This window comes from Pelodiscus sinensis, chromosome 7 (genome assembly GCF_049634645.1).
Source record: "Pelodiscus sinensis isolate JC-2024 chromosome 7, ASM4963464v1, whole genome shotgun sequence".
In the NCBI taxonomy this organism is placed as follows: Eukaryota; Metazoa; Chordata; order Testudines; family Trionychidae; genus Pelodiscus; species Pelodiscus sinensis.
In genome coordinates, this window is record NC_134717.1 from 32,370,322 (window position 1) to 32,389,927 (window position 19,606).

Genomic DNA, 19,606 nt, shown 5'->3' on the forward strand with positions numbered 1-19,606 from the left:
ACCCTGAGATCCCTTTCTGCAGTATTTTTCCCTTGGCAGTCATTTCCCAATTTGTATGTGTGCAGCAGATTAGTCCTTCTTCAATGCAGTACTTTGCATTTGTCCTTATTGAATGTCATCCTGTTTACCTCAGATCATTTCTCCATTTTTTCCAGATCATTTTGAATCCTATTCAGCAAAGAACTTTCAACCCCGCCCACCTTGGTATATTTAGCAAACTTTATGGCTACTTCTAAACTTGAGGAGCATCTACGCTGCACGCGCACTCCTGCGCAAGTACATTTACAGTAAAGCCTCGGAACAGAGGGCCTCTTGCACAGGAGTTATTCCTCTCCCCACGAGGAATAAGCCGTCTTGCGCAAGAGCTCTTGAGCAAGAAGGCAGTGTGGACGGGCACTAGCTAAAATGTGGACAAAGCTAAAATGGCCATCAGAGTTTTCTTGCACAAGAGAGCATCCACACTGCCATGGATGCTCTTGTGCAAAAGCACATCTGTTGCACAAAAGCACATGGCAGTGTGGACACGCTCTTGCACAAGACCTTTTGCACAAGAACTCTTGCTCAAAACAGTTCTGGCGCAAAAAGCCTGCAGTGTAGACGTAGCCTATAAGTATTCTCTCTATGTCGTATCTAAAACATTGAAGATATTGAAGAGAACAAGACCCAAAACTGATCTCTGTGGACCCCACTCATTACGTCCTTTTGGTAACGACTCTCTAGAAATGGGTTTCCAACCAGTTTTGCACCCATTTTATAGTAGTTTTATAGTAGACTGCATTTCCCTAGTTTATTTATGAGAAGGTCATGGGAGACAGTCTCAAAAGCTTTACTAAAGTCAAGATATTCCACCTCTACTGCTAGCCCCCCTCTCCCCCCCCCCATCCATAAGTCTCATTACCCTGTCAAAGAAAGCTGTCAGGTTGCCTTGACACAATTTGTTCTTGACAAAATTGTGCAGAGTGTTACTTATCTTCTAGAAGCTTACAAAATGATTACTTAATTATTTGCTCTGTTATCTTTCTGGGAAGTTAAGTTGACTGGTCTATAATTCCCCCAGGTTCTCCTTACTTCCCTTTTTTTATAGAAGGGTACAACATCTGTTGTTTTCCAGTTTTCTGGAATCTCTTCATGACTTTCAAAGATAATCACTAATGGCTCAGTTATATCTTCAGTCAGCTCCTTGAGTATTCCACAATGCAGGCCCTGGTAACTTGAAGACATCAATTTTGTCTAAGTAATTTTCAACTTATTCATTTTCTATGTTAGCCTCTGATCCTATGACTGATTAATTCTTGATTATTCTCATGAATATGAATAATTAGATTTTAAGTTGAACTTTTATCAACCAGTAGGGCTGAAGCATTTGACAATTTTAATTAGCTCTCACTAAATAAACATCCTACATTGAAAATACTTAACCATTTAAAACTCCCAGGGCAAGATTCTGCCACTCTTGACACAGCGAGTTTTATCATTGATTTCAATAGCAGTTCTCAACATAAGTAAGAGCAGCAGAAATCAGTCCTAACTGATTAATCCTCCCATTTTAATTCATTTAGATAAGTCTGACTATTATTATTAAACTCATTTTCCAGCTAGGAAAACTGTGGTCAGAAAGGTTATGTAGAAAGGATACTAGACTGCATCACTCTCGGGCAAAGACATATCTTTGAACTGGAACGAAGTTGTCACTGTGTAAAGACAGAAAATAAGGCCACTTTCATTTGCTGGTATTTCATTGCATTTATATGAATATGCACAATCTTTGAGATAGTAACATACAGAACCATCATTGTAACAAGTTTACTAATGGAACCTTTAAAGTCTACAAAACCAGAAGACCAAAAGAACCTTAAAGTGGCATTACTTTTACATTTTAAACTGAGTTTGAAGCCAATCTCATTATTCTTGAATGCCCAAAGTTGGTAGTACTGTGACTTTCTAGCATCCTGTCAATGCTATACCCAGAGGGAAGTCTAGGCTTCTCTCAGTGGATTAGAGTTTATTATACCTGTGTGCTACAACTTGCACTGACCCTTTCTAAGATCCATTTCTAAGGACCCAGTTCTGACTTCTGAATGACCTGGCCAATGTTATCATAGAGGTATCCCCTGGAACCCACTAGAGCAGCTGCACGAGTTTGCAAGAAAAGAACTAAAAAAACCATGCGATACATGTAAGGGTCCAGAAAGTAAATAATTTTCTGTAGCAGGTCTGGGCAAACTACAGTCTGAGGGTTGTATCCAGCCTATCAGACCTTTTAATCCCGCCCTCGAGCTCTTGCTGGGAAGGGGTTCCATGGCTTGCACTGTTCTGGAGCTCCGGACAGGGAGTGGGGTCAGAGGCTTCCACCACTCTGCATGTGCCATGGCCCCATGCACCTGCCAAGAGCAACAGCATGTTTCCCCTCCAGCTCCTGTGCATAAGAGCAGCCAGGAAGCTCTGCACACTGATCCCACTGCAAACACTGGCTCTGCATCTCCCGATGGCTGGAAACCACCCCATAGGAACTATGGAGTTGTCACAGCTGGAGGGGGACATGCCACTGCTTATGGGAGCTGCTGGAGGTAAGGCACCAGCTGGAGCCTGCACCTCGACCCATGTCCCAACCTCCTGCCCCAGGCCTGATTCCTCTCCCATGATCCAACCCTCCAGCACTCCAAACTCCTCATCCCCAGCTGGACCCCAAAAGCTGCATTCCCATCTGGAGCCTGCACCTCTGTCCCTGAATCCCTATAACCTATTCCACTCTGATCCCCCTCCCCTCTGTCCCAGGCCAAAGCATTATCCTGCACCCCAAACCCCTCACTCTCGCCCACATCCCAACTTCCTGCTACAGCTCAGAACCCTCTCCAACAGTCCAACCTCATTTATGGCTCCACTACAAAGCCTGCACCCCCAACCCCCAAATTGTGTAAGTTTTCATGGCCCATCATACAATTTCCATTCTGGGATGTGGTCCTCAGGCCAAAAAGTTTGCCTATCCCGCAAAATGTGCTACGCAAATTGCATACCTTTTTCTGATGGTTTTGTTGGAAGAGACTTTTCTGAAATTTGGGCCATCTATGCTGGGCCAAATTTCAGAAAAAACACCTCTTTCGGAAGAGCCCTTATTCATCATGGCAGGGCTTCCAAAAGAGCATGTCTGCTCTTCCACAAAAAATTTCCCTAGACATAGCCTCGGCGTATGAGCCCTCCTTCCAAGAGAAATCCGGAATAATCTCACCATTCTACCTTCTGTACTTACTATACAGCCTATCTTTTCACTATATCATTTCACAGAGAACTTAATTAGAAGAGAATATAGTGTGGTACTCAGACAGCAGGACTAAATCCAAAGCAGATAGAATAGCCGATTTCACTTCTTTATATGCAAAAGTCTGAGACGGTATCAAATACTGCCCTTTAATAATACTTACCATTTATATAGCACTTTGCAGCCATAGATCTTTTAAATTTTACAAATGAGAAAAGTGGCTTCCCAAATGATTTTTCTTTTCTGTTTAGTGAGGGTCAGACCAATAAGCTACCTAAATAAAAGAAGCACCATGTCTTGATCCATCTCATTCAGAAGACCAAGATTTGATCATTAGTTCTGCCATTGGCTTTTTGTATGTGATCTTGGGATTTGAAAGACAGTGTGTTGCTTTTTTCTCCAGGTGCTGCTACCTCCAATATGCACTTATTGAATTCAGTGGGAGCCCCAGGCATGCCTGCAAGGGCAGAATTCCACCCAACATTTCTAGAGTAACTCACAGCTGGTCATGTTGAACTAAATACTGTGTCTTGGAGCTAGCAAAGCAGATTTAGGCTGCTGTCATTTTTTAGTTTCAATGGTTAGCATGAAATAACTACTAATAATGCAATGAGTCTGTCTACATGAAATAATCCATTGTTTATCCAGAATCACTAGATTGTATTCTTTCTTGTGCTACTTATAGTCTCTCTAAGAACAACAAAGGGAACCAGAATCAGAATCCTATTTGGGCCATAGGATAACACCAAAGCATGGGACCCACTTATCTATCTCTAAAAAACAAAATGTTAGCGATAGCCATTTCATTTAAAGAAAAGAGAGAGAGAGAAAATCTATCAGGAAGTCTTTTTTTTTTCTTTTTTTTTGTATTTCCAACAAGAGCTTGTAAAAGTTGAAAAATCAAATAGTCCTGTTGCTGAGGCCAGCCAATAGGAAACAGCAAACACTTTAATTTACCAGTACTTGATGTGCTTTGGAGGGTTTTTTTTCAGCTCAGAGCTATCTTGTCATGGTCACTATAAGCAGCAAAGCTTGACTTGAAATCAGACTGTTTGAGAGAGGTTAGTCTCAATATGGCTTGGTTAAGACTCACATTGAGATTTTCTGTATCTGACACACCAGTACCTCACAGTTTGTGTAGCCATTAACATGCTGCCTCCATGAACATAAAATATCACAATTCTAAGCTTGGGAGTGTTTTACATCTACTGAGCAGGAATGTCAATAACTACTCAAGACATAAGACACAAAACAATTGTGAATGAGGCGTTCTCTGGTTGGCTATAAAAGGTAACATGGAGCACAGGTCTGCTTACTTTTGAAGACCAAAGGTATTAGACAATCTTATAGCATTTGTCTAAGAATAGCATAGTTGTAAATAGCATATGAGTAGTGTAACACACTGACTTCATGAGTGTGAGCAAGTTTAGGTTCTCCCGATTAAGGCAGCCTGCTACTTACATCTCAAAGACTTTCTTTTTAGCTTAAGTGTTAGAGGCCTGATCATTAGGTGATGAATAGTCCTGGTTCTATGTCCTCTGAGACTGCAGTAAGGTTCCTATTAATGTGTGTAGTCATGGTTCATTAAAAAAAGAAGGCACCCTTGATGAGATTTGAATTTCTTTGGTCCATAGATGCTTGAGATAAGCTTGTCTAACTCTGGCTTAGTATTTATTCTCATATGCTTCTCTAATAACGTATTTTGCCTGAGTTGTTACACTAAGATTTCAGCTATAATGCTTTGAGCATGTAAGTTGTCTGCCTATATCACTACATGTACCAATGTGCTACGCAGGAAAGTAAGTCATTAAACTATGTCTATGTTGTTTTAAAGCTAGTAACTGTGATACTCTTCTTGTGGTTCTCTCTCTCTCTCATCAATAGCTTTGCACATCTTTTCTCTAGTGTTCTGAAATGAACAAGATAATAAAAAACAAAATACTATGTTTCTCAGTGTTTTTATTGATGATATAAAGCAGAAATGCTGAGTGACTGGAAAACAGAGAAATTTGAAAATCAAGAAAACAATAAAACAAATCTGTGACATCCCTATTGAGACTTAATTTGTATATAAAAATACGTAGTTTAGAGAATTATTAAGCAGAGTAAAGATAACTTTTGAAATTTCCACTATGGGAAGGGCATTGTGATTAAGTGTGTGGAACTTTCAAGTAAATTTCCTTCTCATATGCTTGTATTATTTTGATCATTACTGTTCACAGGCTATTTATTTGAGAAAGCACAAACAGCCAGAGTTATTATCATTACACAAGAATTGGAACATAAATACTTCCAATATCTCTCTTTAAAGACGGACTGGCTTGGGCGGTGTAAGAGTTACATGTTTGCAGGAGTGCAGTTATGGTGTGTGTTGTAGAGTTTTTTAATTTGCTTTAGTTATAGGCACAAATAGCAGGTTTGTGAATGTTTTCCCCTATTTTCTAAAAGCATGAGCATTAGTGTTCTCCTATGTTCAGATGCCTTTGAACTCAAAGGAACAGTTTATGATACAAGTATATTAAATGTGATCTGAACTTCCTAACATAAGCACGCAGAAAAGATCTCCCAAAGGACAAAATAATAATAATGGTGAACTAATTGAGTTGGAAATATCTACTGTTTTTGTCATGACACATTCTTTATTATAGATAGATGGGAGATTATTAACTTGTATTTCATTTAAACATTTCAGATCTGGTTTTGAAACCAAAAGAGACTGTTTATTTTGAATGTCTATACAAACACATTCTCTTATTTAACAAATACCTGTTCTTACGAAACTATCTAACAGTGATTATTTGTTTTAAGGTAAGCTAAAACTTGGCTATGCCTCTCTCCATGGAAATTGAAATATTATGTAAAGGGATATGGTTAGCACAGCATGATTAGATAAATACATATGTTCAGTGGCTCAATGTGCCAGTTTAAATCTGAGGGAGGGAGGGGAGAAGTCTACTCCACAGTTTGAGCTGTGGGTAGCAGAACAGAATGTGTATCCTTTAGAGCTGTATAAAGAACATGCCTGTTTTTGTCTTGCTGCAGATGGAAAAAGCATTAAGTACTTGCTGGTCTTAATAGCGTCTGTGAATAGAGTTGCAGTGGAGCTGCCTGTTTCTTATGGAGTGAAAGGGGTGAGTTATTAATAGTACATGGAATATGACAAATGTCTTATTCCTTTATTTTGAACCCTTAAGATTGTTGACAATAGTCTAGATTGCACATCAAATTAGTGTTTACGTTTATCCTATATGTTAGAGAGATACTTGCTTCTAGAAAGCCCTTTTCCCAATGAAACTACTCTGTTCAGATGATTAGCAGAGATTTATTGCCTGAGCCTGACTGCTGTAGCCTTCAAATAATAGAGCTGATCATCTGGACCAAGTATTTCCATTAAAAAGGCCTTTCCCTAAAGTCAGATAGAGAACAGAAGGATATGCAAATGCACTATAGATTATTTCTTTCCCCATTTTTGTCCTCCACAAGAAACACCTCCTACCAGTGCAGAACTCACCTTATTTTGGCATTGTTGCCTTGGCCTCAGAGACTGGAAGCTGAGGCCATATGTTCCTTATAGTTTCTTCTATGTGCTCTCAGTTTCTTCCATTCCCTACACTTATGAACCCAGGATGTGTCCTACCCTCTCTATTTTTGTTTTAAATATTTTATTAAATAGCCACTGCATAGAATGCTGTACACAGTCGAGTCCTGTTTGCTCAGCCATACAATACATCTAGATTTTAAAGTTGTTGACATACACAGAAATTGGGTGGGGACATAGTGGAGAGGTTTGGGATGAAACATGCCCTTCACCACTGTCACTTTCATATTGCAGTGACATGATGTCTGGCTGATACTCAGACTTGCTAATTTATTCCTTTCATTGCACACACGTTTTCTTGCTAACACTCATCCCTTTTATCTGTTGAACCATTCAAAAAACCAGGCTCAGTGTACAGTACCTTTTTAATGCCCACTAATACACTGTCATTCAAGAGAGTGAGGCCAATAGAGTATCATTTCAGGATGCTTCTCAAAATATCTCTGCATGTCTCAAACCAATGAACCAGTTTACCTAGCCTGAAATGTTCCCCAGCTTGTGGGGAAGTAAAGATAGACTATTTACCAACATATCTTATTTAGAGTATAAAATAATAATCCATGAACTAAATAAGATCATGGCCCACCCAGTTCTGCATCATCCCCTGAGCTGGCATCTGAGAACCAGTCTAAGCTTTTATTTCACTTTAGCTGAGCTATCCAATGTATTTATTTCTAAGCTGCAAATTCCAGTTATGGTTTATCCTTTTTTTCCTAGGGAGGCAGCCCCTTCCATTCAATAGAGTAGGGAACTAAGAATCAGAAGACCAGCTCTGGCATTGACTTATGGTGGAAAACCTGGACAAATGACTTAAACTTTGCACCCTCATGGTATGTCTACACTACAAAGTTAATTCGAACTAACAGACATTAGTTCGAATTAATTTTCATAGGCGCTACACTAGCGCTCCGTTAGTTCGAATTTAAATCGAACTAGCGGAGCGCTTAGTTCGAACTAGGAAAACCTCATTTTACGAAGATTAAGCCTAGTTCGAATTAGCTAGTTCGAATTAAGGGGTGTGTAGCCCCTTAATTCGAACTAGTGGGAGGCTAGCCCTTCCCAGCTTTCCCTGGTGGCCACTCTGGCCAACATCAGGGAAACTCTTCTGCCCCCCTCCCGGCCCCGGACACCTTAAAGGAGCACGGGCTGGCTACGGTGCCCGTGCCAGGTGCAAGTCTGCCAGCACCCAACCAGCAGACCCTGCACCTGGCATGGATCGAGCCACCCACCCGATGCCCCCCAGCCCTCCCCCTCTTCCCGGAACCAGGCTGGCGGCTCCCGGGAGCTTGCCCGGGACCGCAAGAGGCGGGCACCCGCCTGGGCTAGTGCAGACATCGTGGACCTTGTCCATGATCTCTGCACTAGGCACAGGAAAGTGGCCAGCTAGGGCAGGAGAGCTGCCAGCCTGGCCACCCAGGAGCAGGTGTGCAAGAGAATCAAGGGGGTCCACTGAGACCCCCGATCCTGAGCCCTGAGCTTACAATGGCCATCCTGGGTCAGACCAAAGGTTCATCTAGCCCAGTAACCTGTCTGCCGACAGCGGCCAACCCTAGGGACCCTGGAGGGGATGGACCGAAGACAGTGACCAAGCCATTTGTCTCATGCCATCCCTCTCCAGCCTTCCACAAACCTTGGGCAGGGACACCACTCCTACCCCCTGGCTAATACCACTCCATGGACCCAACCTCCATGACTTGATCTTTAAACTCTGTTCTAGTTCTAGCCTTCCCTTTAAACTCTGTTCTAGTTCTAGCCTTCACAGCCTCCTGCAGCAAGGAGTTCCACAGGTTGACTCTTTGCTTTGTGAAGAACAACTTTCTGTTACTAGTTTGAAGCCTGCTACCCATTCCTTTCCTTTGGTGTCCTCTAGTCCTTCTTTATGGGAACTAATTAAGAACTTTTCTGTATGCACCCTCTCCACCCAACTCCTGCTTTTAGAGACCTCTATCCTGTCCCCCCTCCATCTCCTCTTTTCTAAGCTGAAAAGTCCCAGTCTCTTTAGCCTCTCTTCATATGGGACCTGTTCCCAACCCCTGATCATTTTAGTTGCCCTCCCCTCTCCCAGCCTCTCTCTTCCCCTCTCCCACCTCCTTTTCCCAGTCTCCCCCAGTTTTGTTCAATAAAGACAGATTCCATTTTGGAAGACACGTTATCTTTATTTTGTACATCAAGAAGAGGGGCTAGGGCAGGGTAAGTGGAAGGAGGTGAGGGAGGAATGGGGCACGAGCCCCCGATGGGGAGGACTAGGCTGGCTCTGCGGGCTTCTGGGGGTGGAAGCTCTCCTGCAGCCCCCAATTGCCCCCTCTCCCCAGATGGCAGCCTGCGGCAAGTGCAGCCGGGATGATGGCTGAGTGGTGTGATGTGCCCAGTGTGGGTACTCCGGGCAATCCATGCCAGGACTGCTTTGCAAGCAGGGCACCCCTGAGAACTGTCTGTCCGGGGTGGGGGTCGGGTCCCTTTAAGCACAGTCCTCGGCTAGCCTGAGACAGCATCTCCACGCTCTAAGTCCTCCTCTGATGCCCTGCCGGCACTGCTTCCGGCCATCCTTAAGCCCTGTTCAGGGTCCACTCAATGTGGACTTGCTAGTTCGAATTAGCAAAACGCTAATTCCAACTAGTTTCTTAGTCTGGATCCGTTAGTTCAAATTAGCTTAGTTCTAATTAGTTAATTAGAACTAAGTTAGTTCGAATTAACGTTGTAGTGTAGACGTACCCTCAGCTTCCTCATTTTCAAAAAAGGTAGTAACAAAACTCACCGGCATTGAAAAGGACATTAGATCCCCCAGTGAAAAAATATAAGCACTGAACATTATTATAACCTAGGGATTGTGTCATTGTATTGTGAGGGTGGGCAATAAAGGAGCAAAATTGCAGACCCACTCCATTCAGTATCCAAGCACTTACCACAGCACAACATTCCAAGAAGAAGGTCCTAAACCTGTGATCCCTACAGTTGTGCATGTCCTGATATAGCAAGCAAGTTGGGATGGCTCCCATGAGAGGAGAGAAAAATACTTTGGAGACATCTGCCTTATGCAATTCAAACTGCATCTCACAGGGGAGCTTCCTTAATTAATATCATTATTATTCATTCTGTATGGTAAGTTTTCCTGGCTCTGTACAGATATACTTAGTAGTTTATTCTTTGCCCAGAAGATCTTATAATCCGCTTAAACCTTGCACCACAATATATTTTTATAAGGGAGATCTACAAACTAACTTTATAGGGAGCAAATTCCAGTTCTTCTTCATGTGACAGATCTAAAAAAAGCTACTCAGTAAACTCATGAGATTTGCCATTCTCTGGCAAAGACAAAATAAGAACCTCCATCTTTACACAGTCTTTGCTGGCTGTTCCCGATCATTCTGGTACAACATTTAATCATCTAAGCATGTCATTGGCATAGTGGTAATTTTTAGAATTGGCTGCAAATTGATCTAACAAACAACTTGAAACCAAATACCTGCAAAAATAAGAGCTCAGTTCTCCGTGACAACCAGCACCTGCTCTCCCACTTCCCAAACTAGGCCTCAATAAACATGCTTCTCTCTGATTGGTTGTCAATAGGTGAGCCAGGCAAAAGACAACCAGGATGTGATAATTACTGTAGCTAGAGACTGATGCAGTCTCCCAGCTGCAAGAGAACATGTGTTCATGGCAGCTGCCTTCCTACATTTGCAGAAAGAAGAATTCACTGGAAGTGGCAATTTTTCAGCAATCTAAAGCAAGAATGAAAGGTTTGATGCTTTTTAAAATACTTTCACAAGGATCTGACACAGAGTCTTACTTGGGCAGATGCCTCAGAATCTATTGTGGAAAATGAAGGTGTGGCATCTGTTATATGAATGACTTATCTAGCAGGTGGCAGCATTTGCCAAAGCCAAAATATAGGCATATTCTTGTCTTGAAAACAAACTGAGTATAGAGTATATGCAGAACCCTGATGCTTGCACTATTTGACATGCTTTAAAATTAGCCAAACTTCATTGGAATTCTATGTCTCCATAAAAAACATGCCCATTTTTATTAAATAGCTACAGAGCTGGATCTCATGCAAAATACCTACACATTTCAGGGAAATTCTAATCTGAATTCCACTGTTTGCCACACTCTGTGAGCCAAACCAGAAACTGGGATCTGAATACTGGGGAAGTTTGGATCCAGATCTCAAGTTTGCAGCTCAGAACCATTTCTAGTCAGTAAGATTTATTTGAAATAGTAGCAAGTCATTGAGAATAGCAAAAGGCAAATGTGAGGAAAACACCACAAATAATATTAAGCTGCGTCTCCTCTCCTCCCCCAAAAAATAAAAGTGCCAGTAACCAGGAATCCAATTTATCTTCTATGCTCTATGTCCTGAAGTGAGCAGGCTGAAAAAAATCTTCATCTGTTCATGAAAGATTGAGCAGGCTGAAAAAAAATCTTCATCTGTTCATTGTCATATCCAGCCTGTCTGGCCTTCTGCCTCCCACTGGGGAGTTGAGTTGGGGGCTTGCCTTACTCCAGCAATCCAGCTGGGCAATGGGGTCAGGGCCATGTGTGCCATGGCTCCAGAGAGCAGCAGTATGTTTCCTCTCTGATTCCTACATGTTGCAGCAGCCAGGGGTCTGCACACTGCCCCAGTCCCAGATGCTGGCTCTGCAGCTCTCGTTGGCTGTGAACTACAGCCAATGGGAGCTGTTGGGATGGCACCTGGGGTAAGGGCAGTGCACAGAGCTGCTTGGCCACCCCTGCATGTAGGAACCAGAGGGATGACATGCCATGGCTTCTGAGAGTCATTGAGGTAGGCCCTACCCAGAGCAAGCACACTTAACCCCCTCCCACAACCTAACCCTCTAACTTCACCCTGATCCCCCTCCCACCATCTGAATCCCTCAGTCCCAGCCCAGAACATCCTCCTGCACCCTCTATCCATACCCCACCCCAGAACCCACAATCCCAGCTGGAACACTCACCCCTCCCACACCTCTGCCCCTATTTTGTGAGCATTTATGACCCACCATACAGTTTCCATTCTGAGATGGGGCCTTCAAGCCAAAAAATTTGCCCGCCCCTAGTTTAGGTTTTCAGTTAAAGGTGAAGAAGTTGCAGTTACCCTTGCACATGACAATATGAGAAAAAGATGGCAGAAGAATCCAGTGTAGGCTCGGGGGAGGCAAATAAGCAGCAGGATACTTGGCAAGGTCATAGTATCACAATAACACTTTATTAGTATATCAAATAACATTTATCAAATAACATCTTATCAAGCAGAGAATGCTATATTAGGTGAGGTTCTGTAGCCCCATATTTAAAAAATATGTGTTTTAAAGGGCATCAGGATAAACCCTGCTAAAGCAAATCTGAGTTTTGTGAGTTAGGTATAAGACAGACAAAAACAATACTATTTGGTGTGCTGCTATAACCAGCTCCAAAGCAGTGCAAAAAGTAAGCAAACAGCATGTAGAAAGAGTAGAAAGTAAACTTGATTTTTGAAATTCCTTGGGCGTTTTGATTGTTACATATTAACACAGGTAAGAATGGTTGGGATCTGAATTTTGTATGGCTGTGTGTCCCTGCCAGCATTTTGTGGAAAACATCTGACTCTTAACACTGTTTCTCATTTTGTGTTTAATTTTACACACCGTTTGACAGTGACTAGTAGACTTACTCAGGGAATATTACATCCCTCCCCACTCCATACTCTAATGCAGCATCTAAAACTATGTTGATACACAGTGGGTAAGTAAAACTGAATTAACCCATGAGGTTATAGATGCTACCTCTTGCTCAATTAACTGCCATGGCAATTTGCTTTGTTACAGTTTATTCTATGCCTCGCTGTAGGATTTCATTTGTATCAATATGAACATTTGTCTTGCTAAAGTTGCCCCATAGCATCTGCAACTTTATTACTCCCCTGGCCCTACCACAGTAATAAAATCCCAACTATCATCATCATCTCAGTTCAGGGACATGGTGAGAATGACAACAAAGATGCTTATCTTAGATTAACTCACTGGAGTTTCTATTTGCTGAGAGGGTGATTTCATTTACAGCAGTGTTTTACAAAGACAATTCAAAAATGCACAAAACAAACAAAAAATAAAAAACAATCCACCCACCCTCTTCTTAATTGTGCCTCTTAGATTATTACCATTTGTAAATAAATATGCGTGCTTTTGCTATCAGTATGGCAGCTCAAGTGGATGTGTTACATTGAAGCAAAGGCCCGTGTAATTTGCAAATAAAACAGCCTGGATGAATGCCTCTCCGATCTGTGTTTATTATGGTATGTGTGCCACCTAGCTGCAAATGATTGAAAAACAAGTGCTTCAGAGATGAAGCCATCTCAGTCTGCAATTGGAAAAAACTTAAAAAACAAAGAAAAGTCTTGCAGCACCAAAACATGTAGATGGTATCATGAGCTTTCATGGGCAAAACCCACTTCTTCAGATGAATGATCCAATTTCTAAATAAATGTATTTATTTATCTAAACAGAAATCAGGTTGCAGTTATACTCCTTAAAAGGAGAAACTTGCTCATTTCTAAGAAGTCAGACAAATGGCTGCAGAAAACAGAGCTTCAAAAGTGCTGATGTCCTGGTGTTTAGAGCAGGAAGGATACTGGCAAGCATGGTAAGTCATTTCACTTATGCATCAGCATGTGAACTAGTTAGGCATTGCCTACACCAGGGGCATATACAATATGGCCCACAGGTGGGAGCTTCAGCCAAGCTCTTTGCCTGCCCTGCGCCCACACAATGCTCTGAGCATCTCTCTGAACACTTGGGTATGGGAAGAGCTTGGGTACGGGGAGAGTCTTTCCGTGATGCCCTGCCCCCACCACAATCTCACGGCTGGTTTCCAGCCAATGGGAGCTGCCTGTTTGTGGACAGGGAGCTGACTAAGTACCCCTCCCTCTCTGGACTCGCAGTGTTCAGAACCTCACATGGTCCCGCTCCCCACAGCCCAGTGCTCTGAGTGGTGGGCAGGGGCATGGAATGGAAGGGATCCTGACTGAGGAACCTGCTGGGCTACTGGCTGAGAACTGCCCAGGTAAGTGCCTCCTGTGCAGAACCTGCCTCTGCCACCCCAACCTCTCCCTCTTCCCAGCTCTCTGCTTCCCCTCCTGTACTCTCAGCCCCATCCCCAACCCTGCACCTCCGTCCCAGATAACAACTCCCTCCCAGATGCCGTACCCCCTCCTATGCCCCTCCTCCAGGTCACAGCCCCTTCCCAGACCTTGTGCCCCAATGCCCTATCCCCGGTCACAGTCCAGATCCCAGCAGCCCCTCCTGCACCCACACCCTCTACCAGACCCTTCCCCCAATCTACTGTCCCAAATCACAACCCAAATCCCTGTACTACCTCATCAACCCCTGCCCCAGGTCACAACCGCCTCCCAGACTCTGCACTCCCTTCTGCACCCCAATCTCCTGCCCCAGGTCACAACTCCCTCCTTCATCCAGACTCCCTCCCAGAAAAGAACATCAGAGCTGCCATACTGGGTCAGACCAAAGGTCCATCTAGCCCAGTATCCTGTCATCCAACAGTGACCAATACCAGATGCCCCAGAAGGAGGGATCACAGCAGGTAATCCCACACTGTCTCCTGCACCTCAGCCCCTTACCCCAAGCTCCCTTCTGCACCAACCTCCATGTCAGACTCTGCACCTCCTCCATTAATATAATGGAACAGTACAGCTCTTGACCACTTACCACATTCTTGGAGTGGCTCCCCATCAAGTTTTGGCCACCAAATCTATGTTGAAACCCAAAAGTCAACATTAAAAAAATCTCAAAAGACTGTTCACACTATAGACATATTACATCCACATTGGGGACACCATCATCGACAGCATGAGCAATGCACTGTGGGTAGGTATCCCACTGTGCTGGGTGACACCTTCTGTTACTAGGTGGAACAGAGCACAGCACATCTTGGGACCATGCTAAAGGTCTCATCATGCATTGCTTCGTGTCCATTCATCCATTGATTTCCAGCTTTTATTTGTGCCATTTTTTCAACTGCAGTTCTTTGCTGTGCACTCCAGCATCTGTAGTGAGAAGAGATGGATCCTGCACTTCTCTCCTATGCTCTGTTGAGTGTCATGAAGACATTGCACATGGCAGAACAGCTAATTGTGAAGTTACCGACAGAGGAAGACTTGCAGGTACCTGATATTCTGTGTGATATAGATAATAGCCACTTAGCATTATTTTTGGTATTCATAGAGCCACTGCAAATGTTAGACCAGCACTTTTGGGCTATGGAAACCAGCACTGTTGATGAGATTGCATCAGCATGCAGGTGTGGGATGAACTTTCAGATGCATAAGCCACCTTCCTGGAACTGTGTGCTGAGCTAGTCCCAGCCCTGCGGCACAAAGGCACCAGGATAAGAGCTGCCTCTTGGTAGACAAGTGTGTGGCAGTCACTCTCTGGAAGCTGGCAACTTCAGACTACTATCAATTCATTGCATTTGGAGTGTGGAAATTGACTATTAGGGTTGCATTAATGTAAGTGTACAGAGCAATAAATTGTATCCTGCAACAAAGGACCATGACTGGCAAATGTGCATGAAATAGTGAATGGCTTTGCAGAGATAGGTTTCCCTAACTTTGGAGGAATGATTGATGGTGCACACCTTCCAATTTTAGCTCCAGGCCATCTTGCAATAAAATACATTAATAGGAAGGTCTACTTCTCCATGGTGTTGCAGGTGCTTACGGATCACCATATGTTTCACTGACATCAACACAGCGTGGTCTGGGAAGATGAATGATGCGCACATCTTCAACTCCAGCCTGTACAGAAAGCTGCAAGTGTGGACTATCTCTCCAGACCACTGGATTGTAGTGGGGAGAGTGGAAATGCCCATAGTGATCCTCAGACCCAGCTGAGGCTCATGAAACCTTACATGAGATACCTGGACAGAAGTATGGAGCATTTCAACAACAGGCTGCCTAGGTGCTAGATGACAGTTGAATGTGGCCTGAAAGGCAGTTAGACTTTAATGAGGATAATATTCCCATGGTCATAGCTGCATGCTGTACTTACATAATCTCTGTGAATCTAAAGGCAAAATGTTTGCTCGGGGTAAAAACGCTGAGAGGGCACACTTGCCTGCTGAGTTTGAGCAGCCCAGAAGGGGGCAATTGAAATCAGGGAGGCTCTGAGGAAGTACTTTGAAATAACCCTTACTCCTTATAAAATTAGGTTTAAGGGTAATTTCGAATGAAGGGTTTTCTTTCGAAATAACCGTGTCTAGACTGCGTTTCTTTTTTAGAAATAGGGTATTTCGAAATAGCGCCCGGACGCGATTATGCAAACAAAGCGCGGGAAATTCAAATCTGCGCTTCATTTGCAGTTTTGCTCAGCTGCATTTGCATTCCTCTCTCGAAAGAGGAATGCAGTGTAGACTATGATGCTCACCAATATGCCGCTTTGGTCCCTGCACAAGTGATTGCAGAATGGGGAGGGGCATTGTCCTACAATGGGGGAAGGAACAAAGCTGTGCTGCCATGCAATCTGCAGAAGAGGATTCAGGCCCATACAGGGGATAGGGGTGCGGTGTGAAAGCACCCCCAATGGTCCTCCAAGTAAGCAAGCTCTGAGCAGCCGGGGAAGGCAGGAGCAGCGCACTGCCTGAGCCTCCCTCCCCCATGCTGTGGCTGGCCAGGGAAATGCTGGGGCTGATTTCCCGGATTACTTGGAAGAGGTTATTGGGGGTGCATTCACTCCACATTTACAAAAAAAAGCACACATACACCACAGAAATTGCTGCAAACATGCCTGGGATTAATGATTACCTCTAAAAAACTTTCCTGGGGATCTCTCTGTAGGATTCCTGTGAGATCTCAGCATGCATGTTTCACTGTACTAATTAGCTACTCAGGGAAATGTCCAGAAACACATCCCAGCTCTCACTTCTGGCAGGACTTAGGTGCAGCACTAGAGGGACAGCTTGCTTCCCTTGCCTTATGGTATACTTGCCTCAGCTCCTTTATCTTTGCTCTGCACTGCAGTATATCCTGATCACAGCCCTTTTTGTACACATCTCAAAGAAATGTGGCCATAGGTACAGGTCAAGTGCTGCTGGGACTGAACAGACTCTTCCCATATATTGAGGGACAGGTCAAGTGCAGCTCAGACTGAATAGACTCTTCCCATATTTTGATCAGATACAACAGCCCCAGACGCGCTCCACACTGAGCTCTCCACACTGAAACTTCTCCACACTGAGCCAACAAACAGGAAATTCCTAGGGATTGCCAGGGGGAGGGGCAGATTGTTGTTTACTTGGCTGCAGGGCAGCAGAATTTAATCTGCTAACCAGCGCGTTCAGTGTGAACACTGTGAGACACTTCCTGGAGGCTGTATAAAGTGATAAAAGCAGGGGTGGTGTCTATACTGACTCTTTGTTGACAATAAAGGGAAGAGAAAAGAAAAACGTCTCTCGTTGGGAGGGAAGTATTTTGCTGCTGCAACCGGATATTTTTCCCAACAAAAGTCAAATCACAGTGTTTATACAAGGTCTTAAACAATAGATATACTTAGGCCTTTCAATTACACTAAGAGAAGAGTAGCATAATTCTTGCTAGCTGAGAGAGAATATGCATTTCTCTGTTGTCACTGGAATTTATTTTGAGTCTAAACCTGACATGGTTGGCGTAAAGATCCTGAGTAATGTATTATGGGATGCTGTGCAAATGCAGAATATTCTATAGCAGAGGTGGCCAAAAGGGCTTCTGCAGGCCAGATCCGACCCATCAAGCAGGTTGATTTGGCCCACGGAGGCTCTGCCACTCCCCCACCCTCGGGCCGACTAGGGACGAGTGAGCATGCAGCACTTAGCTCTGGTGGTTGTCATCTTGCTCTGCATCTGCCATCTGTAGAGTTTGTTCTGTTCATTGTCCTTTCTGAGGAACAAACTTTAGATGTCAGTAGCTTCTGTAGAACTCTCCACTGTTGGTCTCAACCATATATAATCTGAGCACTGATTTTTTTCCCCCTTTATTACAGCAAGAGTTGTCCATCTCCTTTCTCCATCCAATTTGATGCAAACATAGTCACCGGCTGCTAGATTCAGCAGTTCTTTAACTGAGTGTTGCAAAAGGCTCTTTTAGCTTGCTTATCCAATTTGGCTGCTGTATTCATGTCTGTCCACTTTTGTGAAAAATTCTTTTCCAGAGTTGGAATAGTAGTTCTGAGTTTTCTTCCCATCAAGGGTTGTGCTGGACTGGAACCAATAGCAGTTATTGACGTTGATATGCAACTCAGAAGAGCGAGGAATGGATCTTCCTGCTGAGGGATTTTCTTGGCTGTTCAGCAGGCACTCAGCTACTCTATTAACTTGTAGGTAATATGGGCTACTAGTAATATGATCAAAATCATATTTTGTTTAGAATGACTTAAAATTCTACTGCAGTGAATTGCGGTCTGTTGTCTGTCAAGTTGTTCTGGAATGCAGAAGTGAGCAAAAGTGAACTTTAATTTCTTGATAATATTGTGACATGTTACGTCTTTTGTTATTTCTATATACCTGGAAAAAATAATCCACTGCAACCAGGTAAAAACACCTTCTGAATTGTCATAAAACTGCAGCTAATCAAGGTTTGTATTCGCACACAATACAGTTCAGCACTGTCTCAAGTTGATTTGTACAGGATCTTCTTTCAAAAGTCCAATATCAAATCTTCCATTGAATTCTTCCCCTTTTCTCACTAGGCCTATCGTGGATGCCTCTCTGGGGAGTGAGAAGATTGACCCTTTGAATGCATGCACACTCTAAATACCTAGCTTTTCTCTTTGTACATTGTTTCTGTGTTGAACTGGCCTATGCATTCAGAAAACCTCCAGGGCTAGACAGAGCTGTGTCAGGTAATTTCAGTTCTGGGAGGGGTTGAAGGTGATTTTAAGTCCCTTCAACTGTGATGTCAGTTCCCAAGTCTGTTTTAAAGTCAATAATCTTGACATGAATATTCAGTTTTACTTTCCACGTTCCATGTCCTCATGTATGATAAATCTCAGAAACAATTATTTTTGATTGTCTCTAATAAAAGTCTGACTGCTCTGGTTATGCAAACAGCTACAAAATGTTTGTCTACTTCCCAGTACCCTATGCTATCACAGATTTCTGCTCCATATGCTGATGGTGCCACTGATTGAATATGTTCTCTATATACTCTTCCCCCTGGTAAGGCACTGTGAAATGGTGGCTTAGATTGCTCTAATACAAACACAGTTAGGCAACATAATACGTATGGAGGCCCTAACTCAGCTAGCTACCTGATACATGACTGTATTGTGAAAAAAATATTATCTGGGAAGAATTTAACTGTATTTGTTGTAACTGGGCCAGAGGAGTGTGTTGTGAACTGGTCACAAAACCAATGTTGTACCTATAGTGCTATTCTAATCTATTTAGGCATCTAATCTATATGGTATCTGTGTATTTTCCAGAGTTTAAAAAATATAATAAGATGACTAATATCTGCCAAACGGGTTTAATCCCCAGTTCCGCTCATGGGGGCAGAGTGGATGGCATGTGTAGGTATTTGTTATTGTTTTGTTTGTGTTAAAGTGCATGAGGAAGGCAAATCTGCAGAAGTGGGCTTTGCTTTTGAGCTGGAGCATAGTGACGAATGTGGAAGGCTCAGATCCTGGGGTCAAGCGTTCTAGCCACTAAAACAGTCCTTTCTCTTGCCAGACAAACTTCGCCTTCGTGGCTGGCGATCAATTCGATTCTCCCTGAGAAGTGGAGGTGTC

At 43.3% G+C, this 19,606-nt stretch overlaps 1 long non-coding RNA gene across 2 annotated transcripts; it reads left to right on the forward strand.

The window, feature by feature from the left end:
- The first annotated feature begins 5,824 nt into the window (after positions 1–5,824).
- LOC142830296 (uncharacterized) lies at positions 5,825–18,973 on the forward strand. 2 transcript variants are annotated; one of them, XR_012905450.1, is made up of 5 exons: positions 5,825–6,387; positions 13,336–13,472; positions 14,870–15,009; positions 18,066–18,193; positions 18,566–18,973. It is a non-coding gene; the product is annotated as an uncharacterized LOC142830296 (long non-coding RNA). The 2 variants fall into 2 exon arrangements; XR_012905451.1 differs by lacking the exons at positions 5,825–6,387; positions 13,336–13,472 and adding an exon at positions 13,770–13,892.
- Positions 18,974–19,606: the final 633 nt, after the last annotated feature.